Here is a 26,928-nt window from a genome sequence, read left to right as displayed (position 1 = left end):
ATATATATATATGAGTTCGGGCGGCGGCGAAAGTATATACGTTGATAGTGAACGAAATAACAGTAGAAATTACTAACCGTTTATTGTACTAAATACAACAAACAAGTTTTATTTGTTGTTTATTATTATCTTATTTTTGATTGATTTTCTTGAAGTTGTTTGATTTTTGAAGATTTTCTGTATGTTGAGTTCAATGCTTTTCTTGATTTTCTGGAGGTTCTGATGAGTTATTTGACTATTGTTTGCGTACTTAGTAACTTTTATGATAAAAATTTTAATTATTCTTTTTCGGCACTAGTCTCTTCGGATCGCACCGCTGCCACCAAAATTAATGTTACGAGAGTAACAAATAGAATAAAATAAAATAGTATTGCCGAATAATTAATTAGTTTATTAAAAATAAAAGTGATAGTATTCATACAATAATTGTCAAATGATTGACGATGCTCTGCATTACAATCGTCGCAGTCGGCCCACTTCCCGGTTTTGCAACACCGAAAAATACTTTATAGACACATTCTTTTAGGCCGACCTCAATTACAATTCAATTTATGATTATCTGTTATTACAATTGTGGGACAATATTAAAACTAAGTTAAGTATTCATAACACTATTAAATGTTTTAATAAAATAAAATTTATTCTTTATTCATGTTTTATAATAAGTTTCAATTCACATAATAAATTTTTAAATTTTTAAATAACTATTAAAATTTAATAATATAATTCTATTTATAAAAAAAAAATGATATAAATAAAATATAATCTTAAACATAATATTATTTTAATATATCGACACTGAAAATATTAAATTTTAATCATTTTTATGAACCACTTAAGATTTAATATTTAATAAAAATTTTATCATTTAATAAAACATTGAAAAATTAGCCAATGCTAGAAAAAATACTAAACGATGTCCATTAAAAAAAAAAAAATTTGTAATGAATAAATTATTTTTTGCATTTTACTTATATTCGACACATTTTTTTAATTATGATGATTAATTATTCATCTAAAATACTATATTATGTCTTATTATAGTAATTAAATTTTTGTATGAAATTGATATTGAATAATTTAGTGTTGTAAATTTTACGGAGAAATTATAAAAAATTAAAAAGTTGTATTCAAGTTAATTTTTTTAATATTAGCTACTAGATTAATCTTAGAATAATAACTATATTAAGAAAATTCTTTTTGGTATTTTTTAATTTTATATATTTATTGATTTATTAATTATTGGGTTTTTTTTTTAATTTATCCCTTATACTTTATAAAGGTGGCATCTTTATTATTTTTAATTGCAACATATATATTATGGCATGTATTAATGTCAACTAGATTATAATAAAAACTAAATAAGAAAATGACTGCTTGATAACTTTAGACCCATTATTCATGTCTTTTTATAATAAGCTTGTTAAATTTATATATATCCATTTAAAATAATAAATCATTATTTAAAACACAGAAAACACATCACCTAGGAACACTAGAAGACAACAATACTTTCCTCTAATATGAACAACAAAATTTTGCCCTCATGATGTTTAAGTTATGATACGAATTAAGTTATTACATTATACTAGAGATACCACTACTTCTGATATTAACCTTAAATGATTAGAATTCAAACCAGGGTTGCATTTAAATGTAATTGAATTAGAAAATTACGAGAAATATATCTTAATTTATATACTAATAATTATCATGTATTTAATTAAAATAATAAACGTATAATGATTTTTTATACTGTTATAAAGAATTTGATTACAATATTTCAAGAGAGTAAAATTTTTAATTATCTTTCATATGATTTTTAGTTATTTAATACTAATTTTGTTCTATATACACTCGGATTAATAATATTAGTATTGTAAGTTGTGATTTTTTTTATATATCGTTGGGGAAATTCGATTCAGTGAGAGCTGAGAAAAAGTAGTAACAGACACACAAAAAAAAATAACTGATTTTCTATGTAAAACTATTTATTAAAAAAATTCAACACATTGGGGTCGCGGCACAGTGGGGACAGTATAGATTTAATCTGAAAGTAATTAAAATCACTATTATAAAAAACGATTCGATGCAAATCTGAAGATAGTGTTTACTTTTAAAAAATTGGTGGATTATTCTAAAAGTTACATGATCTCCTATTTCCATATTTTTATCCTAATTACAAGTTTTATGATTTAAAAGTGTAATATATGTATTTTAATTAATAATTTTTGAGGGTAATGGCATCGACTAGATACGATTTGTCATAGTTGTATGATTTCTTTACCTATCATTTGATGTATTTCTTTTATAAATCTGACCCTTTGCCTGCCCACAGGGGGGGATTTAATAGACAGCTTTTTCACAAAAAATTAACTTTTTAAACATAACTTTTGAAAGTGTTCCAGAAACGATGACACTTTTATATATACCTTAAATTAAAGCTTATTCATCATACTTTATTATGGAAAAAAAATATTTGGAATTTATTTTGTTTTCACAGTGAAAATGGCTACCGTATGCTATTTTTGTGTGTTAAATTTTCGATTTTATATTTTACACTTTTAATAAGTGTAAAATAAGTCTATTAATAAACATATACTTAGACATACTCGCATACTTTTTACTCAAACATTAAATAAAAAAATTATTATTTAGTATAATTAATAAATTAAATCTTAGACATCTTAACTAAAAGAAATTCTTTTTATTTACTATATTTTAGTATAGTAAATGTAGTATAGTATTTTAGTATCACTATACTTAAGTGATTTTCTATCGAAAAAATAAGAAATTTGTTTATTTGGTTAATGTTGTCATTGCAATTTATTACGTTTATCTAACTATTGTTGTTATCATTTTAAAATGTTGTTCAGTTCATCACTATACAAGATTATTCATTGTACTCTTTAATATTTTATTTTTACAGAAAAAAAATAAACAATAAAATGAATACTAAATGCTAGCTATGTATTTTTAATAAAAGGTGTTCATTTTTTTATAAATCATTCGTTTTATTCTTAATAATTATACTGTGATCAATTGGTCTTATACTTCAAAAAAAATGTAGCGATGTAATTCAAAAAGTTTTACAATCCACCGTTTCACGTACAAGCAACTACTTGGTTATAAATCATACATTGTTCACAATTTAGAAGGGTAAAAAGGTGAACACCATTTAATATTCACACGCATATATCATCAGATAAAGAGAATAGACGTCGTCTAAACTTTATTTATTGCAAATTAAAATAGCTTAGTATAAGGTATAATTGTATTTCCAACAATAACAGTATAATAACTGTAAGTTGTTAAACACATGCATGAACATAAATAAAACCATGTGAAATATTGATGATAAATTAGCTACTTTAAAAGTCCAATAAAAAATTCAACATTTTAGATTATTTTAAGTTCAGAAATGCTTTGGTGATTTTTATTCATATAAAGTAAAATAAATATTTTACCTGTCAACATTTTTGTCACAAAAAAGGAAATAGCATTTTTTGTTTTTAAATAGCTTGTTTCTTTTTTTTTAATTTTTCTACATAAGTTAATGTGAAAAAAAATAATAATAAAAGATGAACGATTTTACGTGGTTAAATCCTGATATGTGGTTGATTTTATAAAATCTATTTGTTTCATAGAAAATGATGGCTAATTCATTGAAAATAAGGTTCGAACGTTTTCTTGTAAGAATAATATTTTATTTTTCTCAAATAATGTAAAAAGAAGCTCAAGAATCTTTCTTAAATAACCTACAGAATTCTCTATATTGACAGTGTGAGGACAAATTGCAGTTGACTTGACAGGTTAGTACAAATAGTGTCTTATTGAAATTTTTTATTTATTTGCCTTTTAAAAACGTACAAATTCGTACAATATATACTATTAAATGTTTTACAAACACATATATGATAATTTTAAATGTTAAATTTATGTGAAATTAAAGTTAGAAAAATTGAAAATTACTTTTACATAAGTAAATTTTATGCTATGGAATTTTAGACCCAGGAATTAAAATTTGGAATAAATTTCACTTTGTTTGAATTGGTGAATCTTAGGAAGGCACCTTTAATAAGCTATTATTAAAATAGAATTTACTGTTTATTATTTAGGTTTTCACTAGAATATTTATCTAAACGATAAAATCCTAATATTGCATTACGTGAATTCTCGTAATTAAAACTAATGGGTTTTCAAAGTCTAAAACAAACAAAAATTATTTTAGGGACGAAGCGTTGTTTTTAAATTATTTTCTTTTATAATTGTGTATAATGGTCAAAGTTTTAATTCATTTATGACATTAAAATACTGAATAAATATGACTGCCTGTGGTTTTAACATTGAATAATAATTCTTAAATTTAACAAAAATTACAAAATACTCTTACTGAGATATATAAGTGCTTTTTAGAAAAGAGTTAGTATCATTATGACTTGTTACATGCCTTATCAAATAATTTATAATTTAAAATAATTTATTTTTTTTTAATGAAAACTCATATGTTTAACCTGTGTACAAATTAGATTTTATCTAAAAAATAAAACTTATTTATCAATATTTTAAAGGATGTTAGCATTTTTATATAAGGCCAGGAGGAGAAGTGCGATTCATAAATTACTAAAGATAAAAACCGCGCTTCATTCCCTGTCAAAATATGAAAATGTTAGTATTTTTCAAAATAGTAGTTCAACATTTGTAAATAAGCAGTCCTTTTCTTATTCTTAAATTGTTAAAACATAAATGTTTTCTTTTAAAAAACAATAGTTTATATAATTTTTAGTGGCAAGAAGGAGGAGCAGTACCATATGTAGGATACGATTAACTTCTGAAAAGAAAAAATTATATTATGTTTCATATCATATTTTGCGTGAGTCATAGTTAAACAATCTCTTTGTATAATTAGGATGAGAATCGTGTAGTATTTAAATCAAGAAAGGTTTCTTTTAAATTATGTTTAGTAAATTGTGATAAAATGTTAGTAAAGTACGTTAATTTGTAATAAGGTATTTTATTATATAGGTACCAGAAAATTTTTAATGGAATATGAATTAGTTTATACTTTATTAAAGTTGAAACAACTTTCAGTTAAATTTTTTTTTTATAATAATGTAAGATTACAATAATGTAACGAATAAATTTAATGTATAATTTTTTTTTGTATTTTAGGAAAAATGAATAGAAAATGCATATGTTTGTATTATTGCAGAGCTATTGCAATTTTAGTAGTATTAATACATCATTTTTAAATGCTGTCTTATAATGTAAATTAAAAACATTTTTTTTATTTCATATTTTCATATTTTTATATTTTACATGCATATATAAGCGCATATTTTCCTATAATTTTTGAATAAAAACTTGGCATTAGTTATTGATAATGATGAGTTTTTTTATCAAGAGTTGTTGTATGAATAAAATTAAATCGGTTTTATTGTTTACTGACTTGAATGTTTTTTAAAGTGAATGCCTAAAAACGATTTGTACCTTAAACATTCGTTTATAAAAGTTAATCGAGTAAAACATGTCTGCTAGGAAATGAAAAGTTTAATGGCAAGAAAATAATAAAAGACATATATTTAGAAATATTTTGGTTTTAAGTCGATAAGGAATAAAAACCTTTATTTTCATGGGATTTTCTGTGAATTAAAAAATGAAAAGTATAAATTTATAAATTTTTTGTGGGTGTGTATGTCAATAAAAATGTTTTGCACTTATAATAAAGTAAATTATTGCAGTATCATAATTACATTCAGACATGATTATGTTTTTCTGGTAAAAAATCAAAATAAATAATCTCTACATTCTAATATTTTTATTGGAATTTTCTAGCGATGTATTCTACTTAAAAGTGCTTTCGTTAATATGAATGATTTTTTCCTAAATAATTAAGCCAAACAAATTATATTTGGTCGTTATATTTTTTGAATGGTTTATTTAATATCATAGTTGTGTCAACATAATTGGAGATTTGTTGCTGTTAATGAATTTAAGCATTAGCATTATGATTTTGTATAAGGATCAACGTTTGAAGAAAAGAAAATCCAAGTTGAAAAAATATTCTAGATCATTAAGACTTATTTTAGCTGTGGCATCAATACTAAGTACATAAAATAGAATAGCTATTACATTTTTTATTAAGTGTTCAGAAAAATTCTGAGTATAATAAGTAGTTTTTAAGTGGAATATATTATTTCTTTTATGACTATACAGTTGTACTGACATGTGGCTATATATCATAAAAGGCTTAAATGCTGTATTGTAGTGGTACAAATTTCATTAAGAGTGTAAACACAAATACATACATTATAAAGTTGGTGTCACTTGATAGTAGCAGTCAGCAGTATGATACTGGTTCCAATGGTCATTGTTAATAGTGAATAGTAAACACTTAATAGACATAGCAAAAAGAAAAATAAATACTATCAATATTTGATATATTGGAAAAATAATTTAATTAATTTTGATTTTACTTTTAAAAGTATCAATATACATACTATATACAGTTTTTTTTACAAAAATATTAAAACTCTCAAATTTCACAGTTTTTTGACAAATATAATAATAAATTAGTTTTTATTTATTTATTTATATACAATAAACGGACTATAAAACCTTTTAGCAAAATATAGATAATTGTTTGTAAATTTTCAGCTTGGCTAAGAATGAACAATTTAAATAGCTTATACATACACACTCTGTCTTAATACATTATGCGACATAGAAAAAAAATTAGTATAATCCGTTATACGGTTCACCAGTAACAAAGCTCTGGGGAAAAATGAAGTAGAAGTATAATTGTTTTTATAAATAGGAACACGAAATAAGTTAGACTTCCTTAATCGGTGACTGAGTATATTAAATTCAATAAGCGATAGTAATTCTAGAGAATTAATATGGCAATTTAATAAGTCGTATATGAATTCGACTTATTAATGTAATGAATATTATGGTATTTAAACTTTGAAAATTAACTTAAAAAAAACATACTACTCTATTATGTACAGTTATTATTTTAACCTAAATTACATGTAAGGAATGGTGGTGAGGAAGCAAACGCTGATCATATAGTTTTCATTAAATTATTACCTAACTAAGGTTTGGTTTTTCATTGGTTTTAACGAGTCAAAATCTTTCGCGGTCAGTTGACTAGATTTTGTCATGTGAAATGGTTAAATTCAGTCGAGAATAAAATAATGAATCATCAATTAAATTACCAGTCTTATATTAACAATTTATGCTGAACGAGTTATTCTAATTTTATGAACCCAGGATGTTCTAAGGTTCTGAAAGATAAACTTATTGAAGAAATAAAAAACTTTTTTTTTGTTTAAAATAAAAAATATATATAATTTTCAATAGCCCTGATTTTTACTCATAATTATATTATTAATTTTAAAACATTATGTTATTTACTATCTCATATCTATTAAGAAAATATAAATACTTAAAAATTTATTGGTTGTAATTGTAAAGTAAATTTTTTAATTAAATTTTGAAAAATGAGTTCATAATATGGAATTAGAGGCTGTTATATTACATAGTGATTCCTTAACAACATCTCTCTAATATCATCGAAAATATTAGTAATAATCATTATTTTATTTTTTTAACAATAATGGTTCTTTGTTGAGTTGCATTAAACGAATAAATAGTTGTATGCACCATCTTTTATATCTTAAATTCGTTAAAACTAGCATTTATATATTTGAATAAATTTTGCAATGCGTAGTCAAAGAATCACTCTGTATAATAATAATTATAATGTATGAAATGATATTTGTTTATTTCATATAATTAAAGAAATGGTTTGTTTACATTTTGTTAACAAACTGTAAATAATTATCATTTTCTGACTTGAAAATTAAAAAAGTATGTAAATATTCATATAATGATAAATATAAACATATTAATTGTATTGTGTAGTTAGCGAATGTGTTAAGTATTAATAATTTTTAGCTCTGACGTTAATTTTAATTTATTTTTTAATGCCGAATTATTCTGGTTCAGACGTGAATATGTCAGACTTTTGTGCATATTTGTTTAAAGTTTTCTAATATGATTCATTAAAATAACAATTGATGCATTATGAAATTAAATATAGTTTTGTTAATTAATTAATATTTAAGAAAATTTTGTTGTTTGGTAAAACTATAATCTATCACACCTTATCTTTATCACTTGTGATTCCTGATAATACTGAATCAGTGTGGACATCGTGAACGAACTGGTGGGGAGTCAGTCGATAGTGTATACATGCTGTGGACACGTGTCGTGATTTACAATATTTTAAAGTGGCTTATCTTATATAAGTGTACAAAATATTATTAATATTTTAAATTAATAAATTAATTATACAAAATATTCATTTTTATAAATTGAACATTTTTCAATTGTATATATTTACAGTCAGTTTTTGTTTTTACTCGTTTGCATAAAAAATATATGTATAATAAATAACTTTATGTGTGAAATTGTAGCTGTTGAACATTGAATTTTTATATATGTATTTTTCTAATTACAATTATTTTATTTAAATAAAACCTATAAAATATTTTTAACAATATTAAAAGGTTCCGTTTTACTTGGACATTTTTTATATAACAAAATTACTAAAGGTACTTGGCCTACGTTTTTGTCACAACAATATTTTTGGATGGTCGTAAATGATAATTGTAATATAGTATTGTATATATACAATATGGCCTTTAGTATCTGACTAAAGAAATCTAAAAAAAATAAAAAATTTAATAATATATTTTTATAGCCTAAAGGACTGACTCTAACCATATTTAAATGGAGTGTTGTACATACAAGGATTCCAGTATTTTATGAATTTTCAGAGAATATTATGTATTATTTACATTTTATGGATCTTTCTGGATTTAGATGAGAACTCCACTATGAGCATCCTTTAAAAAAAAAAAAAACACTTAAATGGGACGGGTTGTTTTATATATCATAGATTTGAAAAATCATTTAACTACACTAAAGTAGTACAACTGAAAAATTCAATTCAAAGAAAGAGTAGAATTATTTTTATATTTTTATTTCAAGAAAAAACATACATTTTACAAAACCATAATAATGGTTGTATTTCAACAATGAATATTTTAGATGCTTAAAAGACTATTTCTTGTATTTACGAACTTATTTAAAAAAAAAATTTAAATCATGTATTGTAATTTGACTCTAAGTACTATACGTAAAATTTTTTTATATTAAAAATGTTAACTTTGATTATACATTTTTATTAATATATATTATTTTTTAATGAATTGTTTCAGAGTACACAATTGTTCGAGAAATAAAAATGAATAAAAAAAGGTAAAATGGTTGAAGATTGATTTCCAGACTTTCCATTTCAAGTAATTAGTTAATTATTAATTTATTTTAGATAAAACCTTATTCTTTAAATAAATGGTAGATTTTTTGAAGTCTGTGAAGAAAACCTCTTTTTTTTTAGTATAAAATAAATACAAAATTATCTGTAAATTATTGATTTTTATTTGAAGCCATTTAAATTTAGTATCTGTATTAGTGGTTAAAATAAACCATTCTAAGATTTGTTAATATAGTGTGACTTTATTGACTACACGATTTAACACAAATAACATCGATTATTTAATAATCACAGTTTTATTTTTGTAACTATGTTCACTGTTGTATCTAGTCATTAATAAAATTTAATGTAAATAAGAATGGGAAAATAATTATTTTTAAAATGAAATGAATTATTTCTCAAACCTTATTTAAAATAAATATAGTTAAAAACACTGAAAAACATGCTTTTAAAGCATATCAAACCAAAAAGTTAAAATAATTTTAAAAGTGAGCTTAAAACAGTAATACTAGTATTTTTCGTTCATTATTGTTTTAAGCTTATTTTTATTATCTCCTGATATTAAGTTTTTGTATTCCTGTTATTATTTGATTTACTAATTTCTTTAATAGTTAACATAGAGAACAAAGCAGAGATCTAATGCTAATTCCATTCAAACGAATTAATTTTTAGGAGTAGTAGTTTTAAAATTAAGTCATAAAATTATGTATAAATGGAATATTATTTGAATCAGGACTTTTACTTCTACATCTTCTCAGTGCAGTGACAAGTCGATTCATAGTTAGCGGTGAATTAATCTGAGATAGTAAGTTGATGCTAGGAATTTTCAATGACATTGATGTGGGGTTTGAAATACTTGGATTTTGTATAAAATTTGGGTTTTACTGTAGTATTATTTTAGTCACTTAAATTTTTTTTAAATATTCGTCTAACACAAAACCGATATTAATTGGAACTGTCAATAGCTCTTAGTTTTATACTAGATGGATTATGTAACATTGCGTTGAAGTAATGCTTCACGGCAGTTTCAGGGTGGTTCGCAATTATATCGTGTGGTAGGAAAAAAGAAGAAAGTGTTATGTTTATAGCGTTCTTGTAAACATCGTATCTTGATCACGTAGGAGATTCACTTTCTTTACCTATGCTATTAGTAAATTCTTGCCATGTTGTTGTTTTGCTATTTTTTTTCGCTTAATGTAGACCATTCATGTCCTTCGCCGCAACCATCACTTCCCTCCACCTATCTCTATCCGTGGTTATCTCTTCACCGTTCAGGATTCTCAACATATTTAAGTCTTCATGGACCCTGTCTATCCATCTTTGTCTTTGGCGGCCGAGTGGTCTTTTGCTCTTCGGCTTCCAGCAGGTGACTTGGCCGATTGTCTGCTCTTGACCTCGCCTTACATGCTCGCCCAGCTTATACTTTTGCTTTTCATGTAGCTATTATGTCTGAATCTCTTAACATGCTTATTACCTATTCATTCTTTCTTCGCTCATATTGTCCCGTGTTTTGATTTCTTCTGGATCCAAATATTTGTTGTAACACCTTTATCTCAAACCTTGCTAGGTTTTGCTCGTCTGTTTTGGTTGTGGCCCAGGTTTCACACGCATATAACGCTATCGGGCATACCATTACTTTGTATAGAGTTAGTTTAGATCTGATTGAAACTAGTTTAGATTTTAATATTTTCTTTAATCCGAAGAAGCACTTATTAGCTGAGTTTATTCTGTTTTATATTTTCTTATGGTTATTGCCCAAAACGTTCAATTCCAACCGTAGATATTTAAAATATTCGACCAACTTGAACTCCATCTCTCTTACTATAAAATTATTATGTATATTATTCTTCCGTGACAGTATCATGTACTTTGTTTTTTCTTCATTTATGACTAACCCCATTTGTTTACTTCTATCTATAAGAGCTTCTGCCATATCCTGAAGGTCGCTCTCAGATTCGGACAGTAATACTATATCATCGGCGTATGCTATTTGCTTTGATAGTCTTAGATTCTTGTAGTTTGAATCCTATACCGGTGTTAATGCATTTCTGATTTTTAGTTGTTCCATCGGGAGATATCCATGTCTGTTAATGGATTTGTTTATGCGGAAAAAATTTAATGCTTATGGTCATCCCCTTGGAGTTGCAAAAGATATTACTCGAACTCCGTTGTCGTTCGAGTTATTATGGAGGCTTTGTTGTTCTATTATCGGTTTGTAACCTATTTCTTTCTCAATTTTTGCATTAAAGTCCCCTAGTGCGATTTTGACCATATTTTGAGGTATTGTGTCATATAGTGCTTCTAGTTGTTTATATAAATCATTTTTCGTCTCCTCGTCTTTGTTCTCCGTCGGAGCATATCAGTATTATACTGAACCATTTAGCTTGAATTTCCAAGAGGCATAGCCTATCATTAATTGGCTCTAATCGCTTTATGTTGTTTTTTTAAACTTGGTTTTACTTTGAATTTATGTTTTGAAATATTGATTTAATTACTGTTTAAATAATAATTATTGACTTATTAACTGAAATATCGTTCATCCATATTTGTCATTATCATTTTTTATTTATCATTAATTATGTTTAACGTCCCCTTACAAGCTATTGCTTGTGCCAGTGAGGAAGCAAAACCTACATAGCCCAGTGGAACGGAAGTGAACCCCGGGACCTATGCACCGAGGCTCGAAGTGTTTGTCATCTGAGCTAAGTAGGTCATCTATAATATATATTTTTAATATACATTACAAATATTTGTCCAACAATATGATTGTTTTAACTTGATATCAAGTATTATAATTTTATCAAACCACATTTATTCACAAAGTAGATTTAGTTCTAACATTTAATATATGTTTTAATTTTAAATGAAGTAGTATAATTATGAAAAAATTACTTTTCTTAATAGGTGCTTAAATATAAAGGATAGTTTAGGTATTCTAGTTAATGATTGGTACAAGTGAAAAATTAAAGCTATTGTACTATATGCGAATCAACTTTTGCTGTGAGTAAAAGATTTGCCGCTATTACTCAGTATGTTGCTTCAAATAAATATCAAACAATATCTCTAAATTTCTTCGACCCAACTAAGGCTTAACGTTACAAATGAAGTTATTGACTTTCAAGATAATCGTAAATCGACTACAACGTATCTGCAAATAAATATAATGGTATTTCTGAAGTTTTTCAATCCATGTTTCCTAGAAATTTTTCAGTCGTTTTTCCTCTCTCAAGAACTAAAGTAGGCTATATAAAACTGAAGCTTTTTTAGGCCATATTTCTGCGATGATCTAATTATTAATATTTAAAATTCATTTAACACTTAAATTATTGATAAAACTACTAATGAAAATGAACTTCATATTGTATTAAGTCATTAGACTGATTATAGGTAATTGTCGAATTGTTTGTAAACATTTATTTTAGGACTTGCAACTGGTTAACATATAGTAAACATATTTTATGTCAACTAATTTTTATTTATTTGTTAATTTTTTTTAAACTTTTTAACTAAAGACTAAGAGAGTTTCCATGTTGTAATATGTATTGTACTTATGCAATGTTAAGTGTTTGTTTTATGTTAAGTTTTATTTTCAAGCCAACGGTTAAGACAATATAAAAGTTCTTAAATTTTCTATCTAAATTTAAAAAAAATAAAATTATAGTATCTTATTAAAATAAAACTGTATAGTTATTGACAAAAAAGTAGAATTCTTAGTGCTTTTTCTCTCCCTCACTTCCGATTGTACTTGCACAACGTACTTATGATTTATTAAAATTAATTTTATTAATGGTTTCTATTTCCTTTATTTTAAAATATATTTCTATTTTTATATAAAAGTTTATTTAGTTATTATAAAAGTTATTAGAACCGTTAACAAACTATATTTCAGTTAATGGTAGTGTAACTTAATCTTTATCTTCTTAAATAATTTAAGCTAATTATTTTAAGTTATAAGACATTCAATTAAATAACCACTAATTTTTTTACTCAGATATTAAATTTTCATTCGCGTAGTTTAAACTATGTAGAATAAACAAAATAGGACTTATAAGAAATTTTGAAACATTTTATTTTTAATTTAATAAATTTTATTTATCTAAAATAAGAGGATTAAAAACTTTTTTTCCTAAGCCAACCATATATTTTCAAAATATGAAATTGAGATGATTGATATATTTACAATACAAACTACTATTTTAGAAAAAAAATATAACTGTAAAAAGTCACCGATTCAAACAAGTGTGTAATAAATTATACTATTGATCGTAACATAAAACTTTAAGAAGTTAATGCTTTATTTTTACAGACAACTAAAACAGAAAAGTTCGTACTGTAAATTGTTGTCGGTCGTTTTATGATTTTACTAAACCGTCTCAAGAAAATATTTATACATTATTTAGAGATTGATTTTACGTTCAATTTACATTTATTGATTTTTTTTTTACTTAAATAACTTACTTAAATCATTTTTACTTTGTTCTTGAATGAAAGAACAAGTTAGATTTTCAGTCAATAAAAACTGTTTAATTTTTTTGGAAATTATAAGTATCTATTAATAAAAAAGTAAAAACAAAGTAACTAAATACGATTTTTAATATATTGTAATTTTTATATATATTTAAAATACACTACAGTATATAGCTAAACTAAATAATACCTTTAACTTTATGTACAGTATCTGTGATTTTTCAGTTAATACATTATATTGCACTGTTAAAAAAAAAGAAAAAAGTGCAACAAATTTATACTGCTATTTTTTTTTCTAAAAACTGAGCCAAGTTGAAAAAATCATGATGAACAAAAAAATGTTAATGAAATGATTAAAAAGTTTTCATTGTGTAATAACATTTGAAATTAACTAGGTCAGTTAACGTGAATTCCTTAAAAAACACATTTTATTATGCAAAAATAAAATTGTAATTGTGGAAGACACAATAAATAAATAGCAAGGTCTTCCTCTTGCTAACTCTATTATAAATTCTTTTTTAAAGGAAGTTCACAGGAGTTAAAAATTAAAAAATATCAATGATCTACGGAATATTTTTATAGAAATTTTATTTTAATGCACAAAAGATTTTAAAACTGTAAATATTATTCCGTATAGATAAGACGCGAATTTAATTAAATATTGTCTTAGGATAAAAATAACAAAGCATTTAAGATTTTGATCTTAAAAATGTAAATTATTTAAAATATAAACCAGTATTTAAAAGATTACAAACTTAATTCTTAGTAAAAACATGGAACATTTTAATAGTATTATTATTTTTGAATATTTAGTATAATATACACGGGAAGTTACTTACCGTTTGCTAATTCAATTCGAAATTATTTGATTTGCAATAAATCATTCACATTATTTAAACGCTGCATTAAATCGGTATGCCAACAAACATAATGTAATAATGTTATTGGAACCATAATGTACTATTACAGTATATTAGTTTATTTGTCGATTAAATAATTAATATCAATTCTTATTGTCAATGTTAATGAATCAAAACAAGATCTATAAAAGGTTTTTACTATTTTTCAAAATATATTAGTATTAGTTGATAAGTATAAAGTAAGTATTCTTATTCAGCGTTCATATATTTCCTATGGAAACAAAATAAGACTTTCATGAATTATAAAAATAAATTAAAATTACACATTTTTATCGCAAAATATTTGTTTGTTTTTTTATGATACGAGACATTTAATAACATAAAATATTTTGATTAATAGATATTTTATTGATAGTAAAATAATTTCAATGATTATTACATACTTAACATTTTTCTAGAAATAATGCAATCAATAAAATATTGATAAAGAAACGCATGCCATTAAGTAAATAACAATAATAATGGTTCCGTAGTTTGTGTAGAACCCTAAACTAACTATTGATCTCACAATAAGAGACGAGAAATAAAAAACTATTGCCAATAATGTTATTTTATTGTATCGTGAGAGCATATAAGATACTAATAAAGATACACAATAAAAATCATTAAAATAATCTTCACAAGACATAGCAGACTAAAAATACAAGAACATCTTCATTATTATTTTTTTACCCCAAAATGATATCTATAAAATGCTTAAATTTGTGTTTACGAACAAACGTTTAAAATTAATTAGTGTCTATATTATAAAAGTCTTTACTACATTAGGGATCTGAAGAATGAATGAACTGTTAATTAATTTGTCTAGCATCATGTTTATTCAAACAGATTAATGTTATATAAATCCGTCCAAATGTAAACATCTTTGATTTACTTCCATATAATGAGTACATTTTTAAATAAACGTTTTTTTAATACTACTTCTTTTTCCTAGCTTTACCCAACTACATTGGGCCTGCTACCCTTATCCTAAACTTCCGCTTAATACAATCTCCCACATCATCCACACACACATCAGTTGTTCTCTTTACTATTGAATAACATCCCTCTATCTCTTTTTTGGTCTTCCTTTGCCTTTTCTGCTTCAACATTCATTTCCATAACTGTTCTTACAGCTTCCAATTCCTCTCTCTTTATAACATGACAAAACAATCTAAGTCTATTTTTTCTCATCTTATCCTCAACTGATTTGCATCTATATTCCCCCTTATATGTTCGTTCCTTTTTCTATCTTCTTTAAGTATCTTTTCTATTTTCTCTTTTCTTCTTCATTCATCTAAATATTCTCATCTCTGCTACACTCTGCTATATTCTCTTATGAATCGCCCACTACTCTAAACCATATGTTATAGCTGGCCTCACTACAGTCTTAAAGAACTTATCTTTGAGTCTCATTGGAATTCTCTTATTGCCTAACACACTAGACGCTTCTCTCCATGTCACTCACCCGCTCTTAATCCTGTATCTTATATCCTCGCCAATACTACCGTTTTTTAGTACAACTTATTCTAAATACATAGAAGTTTTTATCTCTCCTATCACGTCCTCGCTTATTGTCACTGATTTTCATAATTTTACCTTCATCGTGTCTTACTCTTATATATTTTTAATCTCTTATCTTCTAGAGCTGATCTCCACACCTCTAACCTTTGATTATTTTTTTCCCTATTTTCTCCTATTAACACTATATAGTCAGCGAACAACATGCACCATGATACTTCTCCTTTTACATCACTATATAAAATAAGTAAGGGCTTAAAGTAGAACCTTGGTGCACTCCTACTCTTTCCCTAAAATCTACTGTAACTCCGCCCATACTTTTTACCCTGGTACAAGTGTCATCATACGTATGATGTTTGATACAAGTTTTAAATTCAAGTTCTTATGGATATAATTAGAACTTATATTTTTGTTTATTGAAAATGCTTAGACATACATATGGTATACTTTAACTTAAGCTTAGATTTAAATAAAGGTGTCTCGTATCAACTGATTATACGAACTTGATCAATATACATGTATTCTTTATATATTGTCTATCTACGCACTATTATGTTTTTGACAAATTTAAAAATTATGTTACTGTGATGTGTACGCATACAAAGATGAATTTTTATCGTCATAATATAATATTAAAATGTATGTATTTTTGATGGTGACTCAATAGCAGACCTTTTGTAATGAAAAAAACAAAGATTCAAAAGTAATTTTTCATGTAAATCTATATAAAGTTACATAGTCAAGGAAACCAACATTGTTTGGGTTTACAACTATGTTTTTTTTTTCATTTATTAAATTTATTTGTATGATTGAATCACACAAACTAATTATTTTGTGTAAATTACTAAAGAAATACTACAATTTTAAATAACAATGATGTAAAATTATTCTGTTTCTTTTCTTTGAAAACGCTTTGTTCATTATATCTCAAGTTCATAATTTAATTGTTTTTTTTATTTAAATTTCATGATTTCTATGTTTAACAATTGATATTTAAGCATCAAAAAGTCATTAAAAATGTGAATTTGGATAAAAAACAATGCGTTCAAATTGTATTTTATTTTAGTTCTAACTACAATATGTAATTATAAGTGTCAGATTTCATGTATTATATACTTTCAGCTGTTTTCAGACTAACCATATTAACTTCTATTCCGTGCAGCTCTTAGTATTAATATCTTTGAATGTCTAAAATGACTGTTCATTTTAATGTTATGTGATTGCTTGTCATCGGCATATGTGAATTCGTTCGCAAAACTATTGCTTTGAAAGATATGATGACACATAAAATTGTTTTATGTTCTTTTTAATTTTATAGCTTGATATGTTTAAATAATGATATGGGTTAAGTGGCCAATTGTGAAACGTATTTACACCGAGAACTCATCTTTTGCCGATCATGACTAAGTAGATACGTTATAATACTTAAGCTTGTAATAAAGATTTGAGATCACTTTCTGAAGAGTGTTTATTTTTGCATGCACAGACTTTTCCTTTAGGCCACCCTCACTTAAACCCAACTAGTACACAAAATCGATGCAACATATCTAAAAATAATCATTATTGATTGTTACAGCATGACCACATTACATTCATAAAATAAATTATGACAGTGTGCAATAAATACACTATGTCTCGTCTCTGCTCTGCACATTCCTCCATGCGCATTACATAGATGACCCAGTGTCAGTTTATGGTGCCGCTCCTGATGAAAAAACATAACGTTTGCATTTAATCCGTTTTTATTCCATTCCAATTTTGGCAATTATTACGAGTTAACTTATTTACATAATGTTATATTTGAATACCCTGTGATTGCTGATTCTTTGCTTTATATTTTTGAAAAAAATGATATATATTATTAATTTTAATAGGTAATGTGTATGTGACGAAAGTTATGTTTGCGTGTGTAATATATTTTCCAAAAATGTTTTCTTTTTAGATGCCAAATATCTAACTACTAATATGATGTTAACGTCCCACGACAATTGGTAGTTAACAGGATTCACCTATAAAAAATTTCATACATTAGCTGTTTTTCAAAGCCTTCATGATATGTTCATATGTTTATGCATAACCGAACACCAAAAAAATAAATAAATTTTGTGACAGTTCAAGTTTGATGGAAGAGCAGCTTAAAAGTTCAAAGTGTTTATTTTTTAGGATTTATTTTTTGTAATATATTTTAACAATACTTCGCCTTATAATGCAGACTAGAATACAGATATATTTTTTTCAGACAGTAAAGGTTTGTCAAAATAAAAGTATGCTGCATAGCCGAAAAATTATGTCATTTATTTTGCCTTAGAAATAATATAGACGAATTTTATGTGACATTTCTGTTCGTAGACCATTTTTCATTATTTGGATCAGTTCATCTTGTGATTGTTTCAATTTCCGCTGTATTTCTATCAAGATAATAATGTAAACTCTCGAAGGTACAATATTTCATTTAAAATTATTCAGTTGGCTTGTCTGTATTATACTAAAACACCTAATATCTCATTAAAATTTTACTCAGCTAAAGTGTACTGCTATTTATCTCTCTTTGCTGTCCAAATGAAATACTTTAAAATAATTTAATTAGTTTTGTTAGGCAAGGAAGAAGAAGAATTAGTTTTGTTAGAAATTATACATAAAATTATTATAAGATTTGATAGTATAAAAATTAGATGTCAAGTAGCTTTAATAATACATTAACAAAGTTAGGAGAGTTCCTCTCTTAGGAAGCAAAGATTATATTGATAATATTTATACTATTTATTTGATAAGTTATTAAAAGTTAAAAAGAAAACCATTTTTTCGTCGTATGACTTATAAGGCTTTCACTTAAAACAATGTTTTAAATATTTATAGACAGCTTATCTTATAGAATTAAAATTCACAAGAATTAAACAAATTTAAAGCAGGAAAGACTTATTTAATTTAAATTGTAAATATAATTTTTATCTTATGAGTTTTGAAATGAAATTATGAGGTGTTAAGTGTGTAAATGAAGAATTTCTCTTTAGTTTTTTAATTTTAACTCTTATTGACATAAAATCAATATTTTTTAGAATTTATTTTATAGAATGTAATATAGAACATATTGCGTGACTTACATTATATGTTTTTTTATGTAATTCTTTTTTTATTTCGAGTTTTCAATTTTCCTTATCTAAATTTAAAAAGAGAAATGGAAAAACAATATAATTTAAACAAATATACATAGAAACATAAAAATTTTATTGACTATATTAAGTAGGAAAACATTAACAAAAACGGTTTAATGTTTCAATTAATTTAATAGTAAATCAATACATTTATAAATTAAAATTAAGACAAATATTACATGAGGGTATCAATTGGTAGGAAAATTTTTTGACTTTGTATTTATGGTCTAAAATTGGTCTAAAATGTTTATTTCTATTTACAATAAACTAAGTACTTTACCATTAATTTCAGAATTTATTAAATGTAACATTTTATAATAAATAATATTTAATAATTAATTTTTTTATCTTAATCTTAACATTTCATTCATAATATATACTTAAAGATATACTATAATTTATTTCAAATAAAACAAATATATTTTAAATTTGTATATTTTATGAGATATGTGTGTATATGGTGTGAGGTAAAATAAATTGTCAAATAGTATTCTACCTGAGGTTTGCTTCTTTATTTTGTTGACTATCGTTAGTTTAATTGTAGATGTTCTCATTGTTGTAGTATAGTACAATATATATATTGTACATATGTTTGAAATCAGTTTGAAGAATTCAAAATATCTTAATAATATACTTGCAAGAAATGTATAGTTATAAACATAAAGTATTTAGTTTTTATATAAAGGAAATACAAAAACAGAAATTGCAAAGAATGTTATTTTTGTTCGTAGAAGTAATGATTAATTCATTATTTATTCACTTTAAATATAATGAAATAAAATTACAACTTGATTCAAAATAGACCTTAAATGAATGGGTTTAATTGATCAATTTTTAATTTAATTTGCATTTAGCATAACTACGAAGAATCATTGAAATATTTTAATTAAAAAGATATTTGAATCTTTGTTTAGACCTACTCTAATTACAATTTAGCTATTATTGAGTAAAAAAAGTTGATTAAATTCAGATAATTAACATGCTGAATATTTATAATTATAGATGAAAGAGAATCACTTTAATTAATGTTATTTATCTATACTTATTTTTAAAATATTTGCTGTATTGAATCTACTCTGATTTTTTAAATTGCTTAGTCTATTGAGTAAAAATTCAAGACTACAAAACCGTTTATAATCCAAAGATATTTTTAAAATATTTCAAGAAGTGATTATTATTGTTTCAATATTTAAATCGATCAATCAATCAATGAATCTTATAGCTTAATTGAAAAAAGCTCATAGATATTATACATATCAAATACATTTGTAAATCAACAAAATTTAAATTTCAATAAAAAAATTATATAGAAATAGTTTTGTAAAGATTCTTAAAACTTTGTAATAAAAATGTATCTATAATATTAGTAGCAAACCAACCTAAAAGTTTGCTACTAACTGTTTATCGTTAGAGGATAAATTATACTGCATTGAATGTCATAGTTTACATTATAACAGTAGGATATTTTAGTATATTTGAAGAGCATAAACACTCAAAACCCCTTGACACCCTGCAATGAATAAATACAATGGTTTGATTAATTGTATATGTTTATACGGTGGTCATCAGAGTTACGTTTAAAGTGTCCTATAATGGTGTATTATTCTGAACATACATATTATTTCAAACAATTTTTTCAAAGATGAGGTAACGTTGTAAAGTTGTTTGGAAACACAATACTTGCTGTGAAATGAGATTGTTTTACATTTTAAAATATAAAAGATCTCTTGAGAAATAATTGTGACTATACAACATTTATGATTGTTTACTTTTCTTAACTATTCAAATTCTTTAGTACATCGTATAGTTGAAATATAAAGGAATAGTCTAAAGGGAACTATTTTCAAGTTTTAATAACTTTTCAAGATGGCGTAAAATTTTATAGTTATACTTAAAAGTTTATTTTTTTTTAAATTTAACTTTTTTAGAAAATAAGTTGTATGTTGTAATAGTCCATTTACACGTAAACATAACTATTGTAAAATATGTAGACATATTGTGTTTTTTTTTTTCATTACATTTTTTTGTGATGGTATCACTGCCACATGATAAAGAAAATAAAAAGGTTGTGCATTATAATTCACAGTAGTTTTTAGTCTACAAAAAAAAAAAAAAAAAAAGCCCGCTTTTTTTCTCAGTTTTTGTTCTTCTTTCGAATTAAAAAAAAAATTAAAAATTAGTAACGTCCAACCAGTGTTAGTGAAATTTGTGGAAGAACAGCGTTAAAAGTTGGATATGTTAAAATATGTTAAATAACTGTACTAAATTGTCCCAGACTGGATACTATAGATTAGACATTGAGAAAACCTAAACAATCAAAGTGAAGAATTAAATATTTATGTCACCAATATTTTAATATTCTACTAAATGATTTATATTTTATTTATTGTTAACAATTATTCTTTTATTTGTTAAATATATATATATATATATTGTCATGGTAATAAGAAATAAATAAAATACCATTTCAATGTATTTTTTTGACAATTTATTGTTATTTGCTTGAATTTCTTTAGAAAAAAAGTATTTTTTTAATTTAGCATTTAACTTGCATTTTTATAAATTATAAATTGTATATTTTATACGAATGTAACACGTGTATGTATTGTAGAGTATTATGTAGTGGCCATATGTACTGATTATGTTAAGTACAGTTGTGGAATTTAACAAAAGCACAGTCAACGGTATTTCGAACTGTAATTAAATGTGTTATAATATATAATCAATCAAAACACTTATTTCATTGTTAATGACGTCCACATAAGAACCTGTATTCTATTAATGGTCTTTAGCAAATAATGATTTGATTAAAATATTTCAACAATCTGAGTGTATATAAAAAAATTAATAAATGCAAAATGTGATAATGAAAGTTTTTATTTCAAACAATAAAAGAATTTAATAAAACAATGTAATTTTTACTTAGAATAATATTATTACGATAACAATAAACTATTTATATTTTAACAGAAAAATATACACATCAGTGATAACATTTTTATTTTACATTATATATTGAAAATTAACTCACTAATTACTTAATTTAACAGACCTTAAATCTCCAAAATGAAATTAATATTTCTCTGAAATTAGCCCAATGCTAACTCATGGGACGTTTTCTTTTTTTTAGGGTGGGTTAACCCCCCTGCAATGATTATCAATATTTGAATTTTTAAGAGATGCTTTGAAAAATGATTTGATGAGCAAAAACCAAGATTGTCAAAAAGCGTTGAAACATTTAGGGGCTCAAAATAATTTTTGCTCTTATATGTTGATCTATAATATATCCCAGTATGGTAATTTAAGAAACTATGATGTGAAATTAAACTTGAGTCATTAATAATTTCGATTTTCCAAAATGGAATTTTTAATTCAGTCGTCAAAATTGCTTATCATAGAATGATTTCTATAGAAAATACATAGAAATGAGGTTGTAATTAAGTTTGTGGTAGTGTTTTATTATGAAATCACCTTAAATGTATTATTATTAATTAATAAACAAAAAAGTAAGAGTATATTTATATTCAATAAAAATAAAAATAAAATAGATCAAGAAAATATATGTTTTTATACGTTTTTGACTGTGTGTGACGCTTTTAATAGACATTTGTATCGCGTTTGGCCAATATGTCAAGTATAACAACAAAGACCAACAGTAAGAGGTCGTGGGATTTTTGTAAGTATAGTGAAAAAAATAGTTGCTAAGATGTTGAAATATCGAGGAAGTCCCGTAAGAGTTCCCACGTTTGCTTTCATTTTTATCCTTATGCGTCTACCCTTATTCGACCGAGATGTCAAATTGGATTAGAAGGTTCCAGTTGTGGTTAGTGCTGTAAGTGTATGTGATGGAGAAGGAGGCGTAACAGCATCGTATCCCCAAATGAGCAACCGGGCGTATCATTTGGTTTAATATCTATTTACTCGGTTTGCAATTTAAACGCTTATTGTTTGACAAGTAATTCGCTGAACGTTAAGTAATAGTACATACGCATGCCATTTTAAATGAGATTCGTAGACTTTTAATTTATTGCATTTAGTTGGACTTTGCTCCGGCTGTTTTTGAACTTGTGAAGAACGGTATGGTATGTAGTTCTCAAAGGAGCATTGTAAGATTGGAAAATATTTATTAAGGTTCTACAAATTTCAGCGTTTCAGATTTAAATTAGCTCACTTTCAATTGAAAATATAATGCAATGATTAAGTAATATTGTATTATAAGTATATATTAAATTTACACAATACCTAGTTTACTTTTGCAAAAGATACCAATTCATCAGTAAGAAAATTACTATAGATTATACAGCAAATTATTATAATGTACTGAATACACTAAAAATCTTTTTAATAATTCATTTTCTCAAATAGCCAGTACATTAATTCAGCATTCGCGAAGAACTTCATAATTTGAATTTTAAATCGTTTATGTTAGCGTAAAATCATTTAATTTCTACTGAAAAGTCTTGGCAAGTTTTGTAATATGCTAAATAACTGAACATTAGTCATTAATTCAAAGAAACTATTGTAGCATAAAGTATAAACTACGACTAACACAGTAATTATTTATAGCCCATATATTGAAATGATGTATTAAAAGCTTCGGGTTATTAGTCTTTTCCCATTAAGAAAAACATAAAATCCGGTGCAACAGTTGTTGCACGCTCTAAATAAAATAATATTTAAAAAACCCAACCACAATGTACATTATTTTGATCAAGAACGTTTCCATATACAGAATGATCAGTTAACCACAAACCACCAGATTACTCGCTAATTAAATACAATATTGGAAAAATAATTTTGATTTATTTTAGGTATATATGATTTTTGATTTATTATTTAATAATTCCTAGTTTTTTTATCCCTTATAACTTAAAAGGGCGTTAAACTAATTTTTTTTAAAGACAACGTACATATTTGACTAGTTTATACAATACAACATAATCTAATTAAAAAAATAACTGGTCGATAACAACTTTTGGATTAGTACTTAATGGTTTTATACATACATGGGTTTATATTATAAACCCATGTAAAAATGGCTCATTTTCTTCGGCTACGTTTAACAATAAAACTACTGAATAAATTGACATATAGGTGTTCAGTAATTAAGAAAACGGGTTTCAATTGTTCTCATTGTATCTAACTGTTTTCTTATAATTAACTATATGAATTAATTGCTATATAACTTAACTTTACTTTGTCTAAAATGTTTCAAGTTATATTTCACACAAAAATGGTTTTTGAGAAATTCCATGTAAATACAAATTTATTTATTTATCCAAACCCTTATGAATTATTTTTAAATGTTTTTTTTTTTTTAAATTAGTGGTTCCATATAAACGTAGTAATCAATAATATTTAATAAAAACAAAAAGTTCGCACTTCTATACTACACATTACTATTACACTACTTGGTGAATTACTGTAAAAAGTAGCAGTGACTGCTATTTTTATCTACTTCTCTTTTGACAATCGTTTTTGAAGGTTTCTTGTAGGTTATTAGGGTATTCATATATTGTTTTATTTGAAGTACTCACGTGGTTTTGCATATTATACTGAAATCGTCTGTTGTATTATTATGTTATATACTATAAATAATAATACTTGTATTACAAAAATGACAACAATTATTTTCAATACAACGATTTTGTGTACAAAAAATATTTATATGATCATTATTTAATTAAATATATATTATAAATTGCATCACAAAAATAAGGTAATATCATAAAAAACACTTCTTCTACAGCTACGTATAAAGAATGGCTTAGAAAAAATAATCACCAATCTCATTTACATATCTCGTAAATTTTCAGGATCATAAAGTTGTGATATCATTTTTGGTGTTAAGTAAAATGTTTGATTTTTTTGGCAATAGCAAATAATATTTCCTAAACAGTTGTTATAACAATATGTAAGAAAATGTAACTTATTTTATATTTATTTAAACATAACTATGCATTACTATAATAATACAATAATTAGTAATCTATATAACTATGACCACTATTTGCTCTCGCTAATAATAATAAACGATTGAAATGGCTACTGCATTCTATAGAAGCCATTTGGGAATATTATTTAAGGCCTTTTGGCGAATATATCATCATAATGAGCGGCAAATATCTTATATGACCAGAAAACGATTGAAACTAAATTTACAACTAAAAGTTTTAACTAAACTCTGTAATTCACAATTTTGCAAAGAAATCACAAAACTTCTTTCCTGAGTTGTGTGAATTTTGTTATGTTTCTCTTATAAATAGTAAATTATATATATTTTGTAATTTATATAAGTGGTATTTGATTACAGTAAAAATATAATACTTTGAATGAAGGTGATAAGAAACCGTATGTATAACTAATTTTGGTAATTTACAGTTTGTATAAATAACAATGAAAATTATTTTTCTTTTCAGAAAACATTGAAACTTTTAAATAATAATGTCAAAGCTTTAAAAGATTATACAAATTTATGTTTTAATAATACCGGAGAACACTTCTCCAATATTAAATCTTCAAAATTAAAATTAGCCAACGTTTAATATTCTCTGTCGACAGCGCACGTGATATTGTAGTTGTCTTAAGTTTTGTAAAATTGCATTTTCTGTGTGTACAAACTTTGTTAATTACAGAGTACAATTCAGTATCAAAGTGTTCAGAGTAAACATAATATACGTACACATTTTCATAATTATTTTAGCTATAGGCTAAAGGCCTATAGCATTATACGCAGACATGGACATAAAACAAAAATGAAGAGGAGAGAATAAAAGTATTTGATAGGTGGTGCTACCGACGTATGCAAAAGATTAACTGGGTAGAGAAAGTAATATATGATCAGGTACTATGGCAAGTATATGAACAACGGACAATGACAAATAGCATAAAAATGAGAAAGTTACATGGATTAGGACGTGCTTTGAGACACGATAATCCTGCACAAGTAGTCCTCGAAGAAATTAAACAAGGAAAAAAGAAAAAGGGCGACTTAGATCAAACTTTATAACACAAACATGTGGCAAACTGGGTTTAATATATGTAGATATTAAAAGGAAGTAAGAAGACAGAGATGAATGGAAAAGAGTAGTAGGAAGGCAATACTAGTCGGTAAACGTCAAGGAAATTATTGTAGGTTAAGTTAGTAAATAAATGAAGAGAATATTAATGGGAAACCACTCAAAGATATTTTTTATGAGTTACTTTTAAAACAATTGATTTTATGAATATGTTCTGTTTGTCAAAATCTTGAAATTCTAATTCAAAGTTCTTAAAAACATTGAAATTTAATTTTTAATTGTTTGATTTTATTGACATTAAAGAAAATAAACCTTTTTTGTTCAATATAGAATTTATCGGAAAACAATTAATTGCTATTGAATACATTTTTAATGACTATCTTATTAAAGGGATAATAATTATTAAATAAAAGCATAATTATTTGTCTATAATAATACAAATTAAAATTAATTTTTTTGAAATTTCCAAATAGTCATTTTTTAGTTTTTTCATACAAAAGTTTATTGGTTTGATAACTGCTTTA

The 26,928-nt window shown here is 24.9% G+C and overlaps 1 protein-coding gene across 3 annotated transcripts in view; it reads left to right on the top strand.

Moving 5' to 3' along the window:
• Positions 1 to 26,928, top strand: part of LOC126907734 (potassium voltage-gated channel protein Shaw-like) — an 86,175-nt gene that overhangs the window by 35,229 nt on the left and 24,018 nt on the right. For 2 of the 3 annotated variants that reach the window (XM_050689297.1, XM_050689295.1), the window contains exon 2: positions 9,291 to 9,371. The gene's annotated coding sequence lies outside the window, so the exon portion shown is untranslated. Of the gene's footprint in view, positions 1 to 3,693; positions 3,813 to 9,290; positions 9,372 to 26,928 lie in introns of those variants that run through there. The other variant, XM_050689296.1, reaches the window with a different exon arrangement.

Source organism: Daktulosphaira vitifoliae, unplaced genomic scaffold (assembly GCF_025091365.1).
Source record: "Daktulosphaira vitifoliae isolate Bord-2020 unplaced genomic scaffold, ASM2509136v1 Scaffold_5, whole genome shotgun sequence".
Taxonomy (NCBI): Eukaryota; Metazoa; Arthropoda; class Insecta; order Hemiptera; family Phylloxeridae; genus Daktulosphaira; species Daktulosphaira vitifoliae.
The sequence above is the reverse complement of the archived record's forward strand: the minus strand, read 5'-3'. Positions and strand labels throughout refer to the sequence as shown.